Below are 13,926 nucleotides of genomic sequence, written 5' to 3'. Positions count from 1 at the left end.
GGCATATCTATTTTAGGGCTATTGTGATGGCAGATTTTAGTTTTGTTTTGTTTCTGAGTTCAGAGTGCCCTTGTATGATCTGTCTGCACATCCCTCAGGGACACCGTAGCTTTAGACACGGCTACCTTTGGGCAGCTCTGTGTGTGTGTGTGAGTGTGTGTGGTGAAGTAGCTGAATCGTGTGTGTGCGTGTGGCCTGGCCACACATCAACCTGGAAAACATGAGCTTTCTTTCTTGGGGACAATCTTCCCTCCCCCAGCTAGTAATTTTTACACAGCTGGAACAACTAGCATCTTTGAAACCCCCATCCTAATGTCAAGTTCAGTTAAAACCAGCTCAGTTATTTAATTCCAGACAGGATGAGACCTGTTGGACAGCGAAGCGCACAGCCACACACAGCCATGCAGGCCATATTTCCTGCAGTATTTCTGTGCAGAACGAGGCCCAGCAAGCACTGTGGATCTCATTACTGCACCCAACCTGCACCGCCATGCCTCAGCAATGGCCTCCTGCACCCTTAAATCAGTTCGAGCAGTTGGAGGTGCATCTGGCTGTCACACAGTCTATTAATTTGGGAAATTATTCCACCTCTGGATGGCAGCAGTCACTGGTAAGGCATTGCGTGAGGAGGGCAGGAAAGGCTGCGTGTGTTTGCACACATGGGGTGTTATGAGGAGTTGTTAGGAGGGGCTGCCTCAGCAGCGAGTACAGGGTCCTGAGAGCAAGTGAAAGGCTGCGGTATTACCACACGTTTATTTCTCTTAAATGGGGCAGCGGGCAGCTACGGAAATGTTTGACTTTATGTTTTTGTAAGAAAGACAAGGACTCCCAGGAACCGGATGAGCCGGACAGCGCCTCCCCTGCCGCTTCCCCTGCCCCGCCGGCAGGGGGCGCGCCCCGCGGGCGGCGCCGCAGCGTGAGGGGAGCGGGAGCGGCCCCGGCCCCGGCCCGCCACACGCGGCCACGCGCCGCTCCCGCCCCGGGGCAGGGGGCGGGGCCCGCGGGAGGAGGCGTGTCCTTCACAGCTCCGCCCCTCCGGGCCGCCCGAGCGCAGGGAGGGGCCGGAGCGGGGCCGCGGGGACGCGACAGCGGCGGGCGGGAGCGCCCAGTGCCCGCGGCTCCCGGCGGAGCGGGAGGGCTGGCGGCCGCCGGGCGGGGCGGGAGGAGAGGGCGCGGGAGGGGACGGGAGAGGGTGCGGGGGCCTTCCTTGCGATTTTTTTTCTTTCTCCGCCCCCTCCCAGCCGCGCCCCCTTCCCGGATCGTGAGAGGTGAGGAGGGCGGTGGGGGCTCGGCAGCGAGGGGAGGGGGCCGCGGCTGCCGGGAGGGGGAGGAGAAAGCGAGAAGGAGGAGGAGGGCGAGGGCCGGCGCCTGCGAGGGGTGGGGGCGGGTTCGCCCTCACGGCTACTGGGCTCCCTCCCTCCTGCCGGCCGGCTGCGGAGAGGAGCTGAGGCCGGTGCTCGGTGTCCGATGCCCGGTGCCAGACGCCCGGGCCGAGCGGGGCCCGGCGGGAGCCGCAGCGCTCGGCGGGGCAGTGCCGCGCTCGCCCGAGCGGGGCGGGGCGGGGGCGGCGGGGCGGGACGGGACGCGGGGTCCGGTCCCGCCGAGACGGGCAGCGGCCGTGGCCGCCTCGGTGCAAAGCGGTCAGAGCGGAGACCTGGTACAAGTGCACTGATACAGCTCTCGGGGACTTACCCCATGTGTCTTAACCTTCACCTTCGCAGGATGAAATAGTGGAAAACAATTTTTTTTCAAATGTGAGACCGGTCGAACAGAATAGAGCCGTGTCTGACTGCCACTTCACTGCATGGGGAGCGGCGTTATTACACGGGGAACAGACAGAAGTATAAGTGTTGAACATCAAACAGCTGCTGCTTATATACATTACTGGTTTATGTTTTTCCTTAAAGCGTTTTTGTGGCTTAGGGCTTTGAGCTCGGACGCTTGAGCTTCCTGAGCAGCGGGGCAGCCCATCTGAAAGGCAGCCGCCCCAGGCTCCTGCTCGGCTTTTTGGGCAGTAATATCAGAACAGTGAAAAGGGAAGGCTTGGCTTTGTTCCTTTCTTTTACTTAAAAGTCGATTATGAAATTACATGAGCTGATCTCCAAATACAGTCATCTTTTGAAGGTCTTCTACAAGCATAAACAGGAATAAAAACTTGAGCTCGTGGTAATGGTGGTGTAGCTTTTCTGTCTAGACAAACCATGTACTGGATAAATCTGAATCAAATAGCGTTTTCTTCTTCCTCGTGTCAACTTCATTGGACCATCCATCCATCAGTCAGTTTCCTCTGCAGAGCAGGTCCACTACTAAGCACAGCATGTTTATACCATGGCAGTAGACTAACACATTGTGTTTCACAGAAATGCAATAACTGGTAATTTAAAATTGAAAGAATTTGAGTGAAGATGAAGAAAATCTTCCATTAGACCATTATGGTCAAACAGTAATTGCAAGCTCTTGCTAACAATGACAATTCATATTGATGGACTTGTTCCAACTCTCTGGACTTTTGTATCACCCATGCTTTTTAAAAGCTTATTGTTTGCTTATGTTTATGTCATGTGGTTTTGTTGATATAATTCAGTGTTTCCTGATATAGATTACCTAATATAGATTACCTAATCAGACATAGCATGACCCAATAATGGAAGTTTCTACAGCTCTGAAGAAATTATAATATGATTCTATATTTCCCTTGCAAAATTCTTGCAGTTTTCCTCTTTCCATAGAAATTAAATTGCTTTTCCTTCAGCAGTCTTACCTAGTAGAAAAATGCGGAAGTTACGAACCTGACTATCCACTGCTTGCTTCTTGTCACAAGAACAGAATCTTTCACTCAAAGTTCCCAGCAAGGCCATGCTGCCCATAGGCATGTGTATTATTGGGCTGAGTGGCCTTAAGAAACACTCATATGGAAGAGATGAGGTTATGTGCTGCAGGTGCAAGAATGAGGTGGTATTACCCTTCAGAGACCTGCAAGGTTCTGGAAGCCAGTAAGAAAGGCCAGACCATGAGAGGTTACATATTAGGTATCACATTATGCATGCTGGTATCATGTAAGGCTACTTTCTTTCACTGCACAGTGCAAATAGTAATTTGTTTGGTGCCAAGCCAAAAGGAGATGCGTACTGTTTCAGCAAGCTGGATTTTGTGAGCAGAGTCTAACTTTGGTAAGAAAATTTTTAGTGGCCTGTAAATAGGTAAGGGTTGAGAACCACTGTAACAGTAAGTGTGAATTTTTATAGAGCTGCTCCATTTAGGGAAGCATGTTTAGTGCTGGTACTTGGCTTTATTCACCAATGCAGTCAGTGTTATTCTTTGGCACTGTTGCTCAGCTTAAGTGCTTCATGTGGCAGATCAGTTCTTCACTGCTTTTCCCTAGGGAAGGGAATCAAAGATAAGGGTGACAGTGGACTAAGGCTATTTTTTTTTTTCAAGAGGTACTGTCTTTAAAAAACAGTGTTTCTTGAGAGTTTACATATTCACATTTCATAATAATTTCCCCTCTTTTTTGTGAGTCTTTGTTGATGGGTATGTAACTGGAAGTTGTGGAAGGAACTGAGGTGACAGTTCTGCAGTGACACCTTTAGCCTCTTCCTATCACTAAGTGTAATAATCACAAAACAAATTGAAAGAAGCTCTATCTGAACAGAGTAGGAAATCTGCTTTTGAGATTATTAATTTTTTTTCTCCCCTCCAGTGGATGGTTCTTACTTGTATTTTTCTGTCTCTAGATTTTTTTCTGCTACCTCAACTTTGCTTGGAAAGAGGAAGATAAATGGAACCACATGATTCTGTGAACAACTAGAGATGATTCCAGTGTCATAGGTAAGTATTGTATTTACTCAATTCTAACAGTTAATTATGCTACAATGAATGTGATTTTAGCCCACAAGGGTACATACTCTTCCTTACACCTGAAATTTCATCCTTTTTTTTGTATTATATAACACATCATGTAAGGGTTTCTTATTGCAAGTGTGCATAAGCAGCAATGACTTTGCTGTTGTGGGTTTCACATGCCAGTGTTTGGACTGTTTTTATGTGATTTCAACCCTTGTGCTCTTTATCAAAGTATGCATTATAGAAGACTGTCAGCATTACTGTGAAGTTCAATTTTGATCTTTTCAAAGTGCATGAGAAGCCTTTGCATCTTTTAATCATTATAGAATAAACAGGGAAATTGATACAGAGTCTGTTAGAGAAAATACTGCTTTTGGTAGAAATTAATATGAATAAAGGCCCACCAGATACACAATCAAATCTCATCACTCCAATAATAGTGACTGGGTTTCACTTTATTTCATTTTTTTAGCAACAAAGTAGTAAGACTGTTCCAAGTGAAAGTAATTGTCAAAGGGAGTAGCTTTGACATTTGCACAAAGGAAAAGGATAAAAGAATGTTGAAAGCATGAATATGTGCAAGAATCTAGCTTTATCTGAACTCTCTATAAAGTAAAATACTGCTGAAAAATAAGTGCTAAGGGTGACAAAAGCAATCCAATTAATTTAGAAATACTAGGTTTTACTAAAGTGAAAAAAATCTGCTTTCTTGACTGTGAGATGTCTCTGCTTTGGGAATGTTTCCTTCAGAATTTACTCATGTGATACAAGTACAAAAAAGAAATGGTCTTTCTCCCTGTTCATGTCATGATCACATTGTTTCCCTCAGTCAATCCATACCCTTGTTGGTAGCTTCCACCACAGATGGTATCAACACTTTCTTGAGCTTTAAACATTGTAAGAACTGCTAAGGTTCCTCAGAATTTACTTTGTGAGCAGGCTTTGTGTTTTCACTGCTCTGCAGTAGTTGAAGATGTGGTAGCTCCACTTGCCAAAGTAGCCAACCTCTGTCAGAATTTGTGCAGACTTGACCTGCACCCTTTCTACAGTGGTCCTGAAAGTTGAAAGGGATTTGAAACAAATACTACAAAGAGAAGGAACTGAAAAGGTCGATCACTGTGGGATTTGTCTTTATTCCCATCTTACTGCAAGGTAGAATGACTAATTATTGAGCAGAGCTGCTGGTTTTTAATTATGTCTTAGGGACTTTGATGGCATTTTTCCAGAGGACAAATTTCTGTAAAGTTGACTATTGATTTGAATCTGTTCAGAGGAATATTTTGCCAATTAATTACCTCTTCTGGCAGTTCTAAGTGCAACTGATGTTAAAAATCATGATGTCTTCCATAACAACTGGATATACTTAAAAAAAATGTTGAGTGGTAACTTGGATTCTTCCAAGAGCATCCATCAGATTTTCAGAGTAAATGGAAGAATGCTCACAAAGTTGTACAGGATGTTTTTGTAAAACAGTGAAATTTAGGGTAGAGTGAGTACTGACTTAATTTCTTTGAAAATGCATGTGGATAGGCTTGTCTCACTGCCTTAGCTGATGCTTTTGTCTGATAGCAAATATACATTGTATTGACACTATTGAGAAGAACTTAATAAAGCACAAAGATGATATGATCTGACTAGAGCAGTTTTGAGTTGATTTGGGTGGAAGTAGTGTCATTTATTACAAAAAAAATTCACACCATTCTGGGACTTACTTAGCCTCAGTCTCAGAACAGAACTTGTCAAAATGAGGCTGAAGTATAGCCTTAAAACAGATTAAATATCATAGCACCTGGCTGTGTCATATGATGCATATTCATGGTGTAGAGAAAGAGAAGACTCAAGTCCATAGCAGTTTACTAACCTGAACTGTAAAGAATAAAAATAGTCATATGGCTGAATTAGCAAGTTAGTTAAAATTTTACAAGTAGCGTGCATGTGGTGAGGAGATGTAGGAGAAGTTGATAGGAAGATGAGTTTTTTATCAGTGGTTTTGATGGTTAGATTGTTTGCAAGCAAGTTCATACTTGTTAGCAGAGTAGATGTTTTATGTTGACTTTTGCATGAATAAGACATTAGCCTGACAGTTGCTGTGAAGTATTATATGTTGGTTATTCTTTAGATCCATATGCATTTGTCTGGTAGATAGTTAAATGTATTCTAATATTCTAAAAATAAATACTTTTGAATATTAAATGGTCATTTCATCCTTGCCAAAGATGAAATCAAAGTTTAAATCTTGCTCTTTTACATGCAGTATGGGAAATTATATTTTTGAATGTAAATGTAATCACAAGCTTTTGCATTCAAACTCTAATGAGAGCATTAAGGAGGTGGGGCATTTCATAATGTAACTTGATATGACTTGGCAAGATCTTCACCAAGCAACACAGCATTTTAAATTTGGAAGTATTTTTCAAAGAAATAAAAGTAATTAACTAGAATTAGTCTATGAGTTTATAAACATGTGGGCAGATCAAGTGATAAGTAATAGAACTTCACTTTGTACCTCTTCTCACTTCCTGACAGTTGTTGTAATTAACAAATACAAACCTAAGTTGAACCTGTGCATAAGAAATTGTCTGATGCTTCAACTCAAGAACAATTGTACTTAAACCAGATTGATAGTTTCAGTGAATATTCAAACATTATTGTTGTTTGAAAAATTATAAATTCAACGAAAAATAATTTTTACAAGTACTGAAAGCTAAGTAAATAATTTTTAAACTAATGAAGTAAATAACTTTAAACTAATGAAGAGCAATGGACAAATGATTGCAGACCCTCTAAATTTGAGGAGATCTACACGCAATAGTACAATACATAGTTTTGTATTTCTCTTAAGAAATGGCTGTAGTTGATAAGAGAGAATGGAAAAAACACACACTAAACAAATAATTGGGTTTTATCAATTATGCTTTCTCCTTCTGACAGTTTAGCAATCTGAATTCAAGATTTTTCTCTTTTTTGAGCATATTACTTCAGTAATGGGCCTCATGCGCCTGGGAGTGCCAACAGTATCTTGTGTTCTTCTTGGCACTTTATGTATATTGCTGGTGTCTAGTTCTTGCTCTCAGTGCAGAGCAGGAAACAGTGCAGAGCAGGGTTCCTTTAAAACCATGGGTAAGGCAGCTGAGATGGGATCAGTATGCTGCTTAGGATAGCTGAACAGTCAACTCTGCAAGTTCCTCAGTGATTTAATAAGTGTTTGGATTTCTGCATTGTTCCCTCTATCCTTAAGCTCATTTCAGTTTTACACAACCATGGAAGGGTAGGAGCTCAGAGCTGTGTTTGAACAGTCAGCTTTTGCGTTGATTTCTGTTTTACTTTGTTTATAAATCCTGGGCTTAGGTGATCTGTAGCCACCCAGGCTAAGTTGTGCATACTCAGAAGCAAAAGATAGGCAGCTTGTGAGACTGTAATCTCCCCAGGCAAGTTTGGTTTATGTCTTGTGGTTTAGTCAGTTCTTCCCTAATAACATTTCTGTCCACTTGCCAGTTTCAGTCAAACTCTGACAGAATGGAGCCCTTGTTGCGTTTAAATTCCTGCAAGATTTTGAGAATACAAGTAGGTAGGAAAAGCCCAAATAAGTAATGTTATTTGACCTACCAGCTGATGAGCCTGTCTGTTCTCGGTCTAAATATGACAAAGAATTTGCTTGTCCTGCCTGTTCTGGTACTTGGTAGGGAGGGATATGCATACATGTGGGATAAGGGAGACTACGTGAGGTGAAACATGCAGAACTGTAATTTTTGACAGAAGAGCTTGTAAAATAAATCATAGTGGGGAATCTGAGGTTACTTTCACATGACACTGTGGAGACAGAATAAAGAACCTAAGAAACCAGTTTTCTGATTGTGGTTAGGAGTACACAGTGGCTTGATGCATGGCTTAACCTGAGATTTAATAGTATCAAAGGAAAGAGTTAAAAGATATTTTTCCTTATGTGCCTCAGATATATATGATTTTAAGCAACATTGATCCAGGCAGTGGACTAGTTTTGTTTTAGAGTGAAGAGAATAGTTAAATATACTGTGATTTGTTCTGCTTTTTTTTTCTGATAATACTTCCTTGAGCCAAATCACAGTAAAGTCAATGGAAGCCTTTAGTTAACATCTCCAGTTTAATCATCTTGCTTTTAACTTGGTGAAGCTTATTGTAACATGAAAAATCTATCAGCAAGTTACAATGCTTGTAATAAAAGCAGGTAATACAAGGCATTGAATTCTCTCCCCAAGAGGGGTCACCAAGAGCAAGTTGCCCAGGACCATGTCCCGACAGCTTCTGAATATCTCTAAAGATGCAGACCCCACAACCTTTCTGGGCAACCTGCAGTCAGTCACCCTCACAGTGAGAAGGTTTTTCCTCATGTTTAGATGTTGTGTTTTAGTTGTTGCCTATTGATTCTTGCCCTGTCGCTGGACACCCCTGTGTGGTGGTTTGACCAGGAAGAAGTGGGAATTCTGGGAAGCTGTGGTCAAACCAATGAAGGTTTTGGGTTTGAGACTGGCACCTGGTGTAGCCAGTGGGGTTTGGACACACCTCCGAGAATACACAGGGGTTAAAAGCAGGGCACTGCCCTTGGCACTCTCTCTTGGGACGTCGCGGCGAAGAGGTCAGATCACCCTCCCCTGTCCAGTCGCTGCTGCTGGGCGGGGGAGGGGCAGCCACGTGGTAGGCCCTGGGCCTGGACAGAGATGGGAGGTGAGGGGGCTTCGAGGATGGAAGGGTGGAAGATCCCAGGGAGTCAGCCCTCGGGCAGCCATTCCCCCCCCAGGAGAGAGAGAGAGAGAGAGAGAGAGAGCCGGCGACACCGAATGTGATAGCAGCCGGCCCAGGAGGAGAAGGGGGGAGGAAGAGTGCCCGGCCGGAGCGGCAGCATGTGGGCAGCATGTGTGGGAGTGCCGCTCCGGGACAGACAGAGACTGAAAGTTTTAACCCCTTTCTTTCATGATTGGGGCCTTGCAAAAATGCTAATCCTCCTCGAAGCTGAATAAGAAGGGAGATAAGAGATGAGATGAGACAAGGACCTGGCCCGAAGAACGTGGAGATGATTGAATAGGAAGAGATGATTTGGAGTGGCCTTTTGGCTGGACTTTTCTTGTGGCCATGGACTCAGTTGTTCCTGTGACACAGACTGCATTTAGGGGGAGGCAGTGCCTCAAAACCAGGAAGGTTCTTTGTGAGGACCCCCCGGCCCCAGGGGGTTGGAAAAATATGGGGGGGACAGATGTCCCAAAGCAGAGACTGTGCCTTTTTGGAGTGAGACAAGGCATCCTTGAAAGACAACCCTAAAAGCAGCTCTGGTCCATGCGTCAGTGGTGAGAGCACTGGGCATGGAAGGAAGATGTCACAAGCGGCAAAAGGACTTTTTCCAGGCGGTGCCGAAGTGACAGGGAAGCACACGAGGTTTCAGTGTGTTTCCAGGGGAAGCCTATGGAACAAGAAGGACTCCTTTCCTCTTCATGAACTGAAGTTTGAGTATACTAAAGTGTCGTGCCGGGCTGGGCAGTTGGTGTTTTGGGAGAATGTATCGGATTGGGAAAGTCAGGTAGTGGGGAGGAGGAAAGTGGTTTTTTTTTTTTTGTAAGGTTTTCAATTTTTTTTTTCTTTTTCCTTATGGTCTTTCCCTATTTTCCTGTAGTTTAGGTAATAAAGTGTTCTTTATGTTTAAGTTGGAGCCTGTTTTGCTTATTCCTGGTCACATCTCACAGCAGACACCCGGGTGAGAGCATTTTCATGGGGGGCACTGGCTCTGTGCCAGGCTCAAACCATGACACCCTGAAAGACATTTATTTATTTATGTATATTTATTTATGCACATTGATGCACCCCTGAGTCCTTCAGGTTGCCTATGATGCCTCTTCTAAGATTCAACTCCAGGTGGGCAAAATGGTGGTAGAAATCTTTATATTGAAAGGATTTTTCTGAGAAGTTCTGTTTGGCATCTGCAATGTTGTGCATAATTGGGTTCTAAAAACGTTGTAACTCCCAACATTGATTCTTTAAATAGAAGTTGTTTTTCATATTTATGAGACATTATGATTCTCATAAACATTAATCTTGATGCTTACAGATTTTGGTATGATTCTTGTAAAGCATTCTGCCTTCTAGTGTCATGATTGTTGGTTTTATACTTTGATCTTGTGTATTGCCTTTCTGTGAACCCTGTTTTCTGCAACACTGCTTTTGAGTTACAGTGATCAGTTGCAATGATCAGTTGCACACAAGGAATTCCAAATGAGATCACACCACTTGTTTTATAAATATGCAATAAGATATGATATCCTCATATATTATCTCTTATGCAACTTAAATTTTCAGTTGGGGGGATGGGCTTAACTGAAGCTGCTAATTAAACAAAAATCCTCACTGAGAGAGAAATTGGTCTCTTGAGGTGTTTTTTGGTGTTAAATGATTATTTAGAATGCTCAAGTTTGTGTCTTGAAGTGCTTTGCTTCAGTGGCTGTGGCATTGCATAGCTTGACATTTAAATACAGTGTAAACTTTTCACCCACAGACCTCTATGTATTTCTCTTAGAAGTTTGTGTAGTCTGGCATGGAGTACTATGTTGCATTACCTAATCACTTGCAAATCTGCTTCTTCACTGGTTTTTAATGTGTTTTTTAACCTGGTGGATTTTTATATGGTGCCTAATGTAGAACTCTGAATACTTGTCATTTTTTACCAAATAAACATCCTCTGCTGTTGACAGTGTTGGTAGTGTTATCCTTTACCAGTTTTTTCTGTGAATTTTTGAAGAAATCTGAATACTTAATGGTGAAATAACACTGCTGCTGTCTTGGAAAAATGTTAAAATATTGTCTTAGTTTGCCCAGCAAACTAAGCCTACAAGAGGAAACTATCTCCTTGTTATTTTGTTTTGATTTGTCTCAATCTTTCAATCAGTCCTTTATGGTCTTTTGTAACTTTATTAGGCAATACCTTCCTAAACTCATTCTAAAGAATGGCTTTGCTTTCAGCAGGACATCTTTAAGTGTCTGCAGAACAGTGCTTTTTTTACCATTCTTTCTTAACAGTGACGTTTCTGAAGGAGATGATTTGTCTCTTAAATTTGTGACTACCTTGTTTCCATTAGAATTGGTGCTACTGGTATTCCTGGAGTAGATGAACTGGGAATCTTACTTGTCTTCACCTGGTGAAGGAATGAACTGGGAATCTTACTTGTCTTCACCTGTTGCTACTTGACCCTTTTAAGTACAGAAAACTGGTTCTGTGTTTTGAAAGACAGGCCCTTCACAGTGTTGTCCATTTTGTATTACAAGTCAATTTTAACTTAAAACCAGCATCTGACCTGATGAATTGGAGTGCCCATTTTTTGTGAGTAAGGTTACTGTGCTGTTTACTGAGGAAGAGCTCTGCACTATGGCTTTACTTGTAGATGGTGCAGTCCCTGATGATGCTGCAGTATTAACTGAATAAAGCAATGTTAATGTTTTAATCTTAAAGAAGTACAAATGTCTTGAATCAGAACTTGTTGTGGGTGAACCAGTATGATATTTGATCTTGGCTCTAACAATGTTGTCTTGTATTACATGTGGAAATCTCTCTTGTTGCCCACCCTTAGCTGAATAAAATGAGCAGCAAGCCAGGCTGTTCTGTACAGGTCCTTCCATGCTGTTGTTAAGCTGACTGCTCCCTCGTGTTTCGAGGGAAGTGAACAATGCAGAGTGGCAGAAAGTTGGGATGCAGTACCAGTACTTTGGCTACAGCTCATTTCTGCCAGTCAGAACAATGAGTTTAAGTCCATGAAGTCAGTAGCTGTAGGACATTTTCCTCTCTTTCTCCTGAATGAACTGTGCCACAGCTGCTGATGTACGGCCCTTTGAACGTAACTGCAAACCAGAAGTGTTTGCATTTATATAAAACTTCAGCATACAAAGAGATTATTGTTTTATAGAGTCATGAAGCATTAATATAGCAATCTTCCTGAAGTCTTTGTTGAGCTGTTTCAGTAACTTTGGGATCTGGAACACAGGAATAGGGAAGGAAAAAGAAAGTATTTAACACTTCTTCTAACATCAGCATAGTTATAAGCAGAATTGCAGTTTGAAGTTCATCTATAGTAGTTTTCTTTAAGCAGTTATCTTAATGCCTCAAATTAATATTTTAAAATTCAGAAATCCCATTTTTAAAAGTGTTAAATTTTGAATGCCTTTTAATGCTGTAAGTATGTATTTGATTAATTGAGGAACATCTTATGGCCAGTGAGTCGTTCTTATGTTTTCAAATACACATCTAGGATCACTAAACATTGACAATATTGCTTTTTCACATCCTAATGAGTCTGCTTACGTCTAAAACTTATCTTTTTTATTTAATGCTTTTGTTCAGCATTATTTTTTCAAAAAATAACTCTTGAAGTCACAGTAAATACTTTATGTAATTGTTTTGACATTTACATTCTTAATTGGCACTTTAAATGATCATTAATATATTCTCAGGACTACCTAAGCTTTTATGGCCCCTTTTAAAATTAATTTGACACACTAAATACCTTGAATATATTCTATTTGAATTGCCTTGAAGTTGAGTGGTGAAAGGTTTTGGAGTCAAATCATAGTAGTGACAGAAAAAATGTTACCATGAAAAGTAGTGTTGAAATTTAAATATTAAAAATGCCTCAAAAAAGTATTCCATATACATGTTTGTTTATTTGAAAACTTGACTGATTTCCTTTGGCAAGAAAAAGGAAAAATCAACAAAAGCACTAGATCTTATTATTTAAATACTAATATTTTCATATTTCCTAGTGATACACTCTAAATATGAAGTACACCTTCCCTCAAAATATACAGTAGAGGTATCTTAAAACTAAAATAGTTTAAATTCATCTAGTTATGCTGGATTGCAATCTTTAATACTTGTATGAGTAAGTGCATATTAAATCAGAGAATATCAGTGTAGTAAATTTTTTTGTTAATTAAAAAAATTGGTTTTTATCTCTATGCAGATAAACTGTCTGAAGATTTTGAAAAGGGCAATTTCTGAAGCTGTCATGCTATGTTCTTGGTGTTACCTATTTACACAGTTGCAGATTTAACATACAGCATTTATTTAGATGTTTCTTTTTGTTCACAAGCCAGAATCTGGGAAAATGTCCCCCACTGCTGACTGCAGGGACTTATGGCTTTGTGAAGCTCTTCATATGAGATTAAATGTTCAGGTGTTCCACTTGAAGGAATATCAATCTGTTCAATTAAAAATCAGAGTTCTCAAAATTGTTTTCACAGTAAGCTTACACAACCTTGTTAATATGAACTGAATTATGTTCTCAAAAGTGACAGTGTACTTGTATTTGAAATATTTTGATTCACCACAAAATAGAAACTGCAACAGTCGCCAAGGTCAGAAAAAATGGATATAAGCACTGTTGCTTTCTCAATAAATGCAAGCTTTTGCCTTAGTAGATGAAAAAATATTTCAGAATCCTTACCAAATCTGTGTATACTGTGCTTGACTAGGATGGATTGAGCAGGTTTCTCAGAAATGAGTTAGTGCTTTACAAGGATGTATGATGGGAGGCCATAGGGGGTGGGCATTTGGATTTGTGTCACCAATCACCAGATGAGATGCCAACGATGAAGTGTGGGTGATCATAGTCAGTGGAAGTCCTAACAGTCCATTGTTTGAGATCTCCTCAAAAGTCTGATAACTTCTGGCTGGAGATCTGATAAAAGATATCACATTATTCATAGTAACAAAGATTGTCCAGAAAAGAGGCCCTCAATTATTTCTGAGGAATACTGTCAGTTTAATTGAAGAATTAACTGTCACTTGTCTTTCTTGTCATCTATAATACAAATATTCCTATGAAACAGAGAAATATTTTAGATATTTATGCTGTCAGTCTTAGAACTGTAATTTTGAGAGTGTGTAGAGGAGCAAGAGTTTCTTTAATCTAGAAAAATGAAAGAGAATAGAAAACAGTTTTGTGGTTTGGTCTGTTAAAACTGCAGCACATTTTGTTTTCTAATCTATGTTTGAGCCCATAGCTTCACAGCCAAAGAAAAGCAGTAATTGGGCTGTTTTTGCCAGTAAATCAATGAAAAGTGCTGAAAAAG

The 13,926-nt window shown here is 41.2% G+C and overlaps 1 protein-coding gene across 2 annotated transcripts in view; it reads left to right on the top strand.

The window, feature by feature from the left end:
• Positions 1-1,032: 1,032 nt before the first annotated feature.
• Positions 1,033-13,926, top strand: part of KLHL5 (kelch like family member 5) — a 51,205-nt gene continuing 38,311 nt past the window's right edge. For both annotated transcript variants that reach the window (XM_026795559.2, XM_005490506.4), the window contains exons 1-2: positions 1,033-1,268; positions 3,735-3,828. The gene's annotated coding sequence lies outside the window, so the exon portion shown is untranslated. The remainder of the gene's footprint in view (positions 1,269-3,734; positions 3,829-13,926) is intronic.

This window comes from Zonotrichia albicollis, chromosome 5 (genome assembly GCF_047830755.1).
Source record: "Zonotrichia albicollis isolate bZonAlb1 chromosome 5, bZonAlb1.hap1, whole genome shotgun sequence".
Classification (NCBI taxonomy): domain Eukaryota; kingdom Metazoa; phylum Chordata; class Aves; order Passeriformes; family Passerellidae; genus Zonotrichia; species Zonotrichia albicollis.
This window is presented reverse-complemented; position numbering and strand designations above follow the sequence as displayed.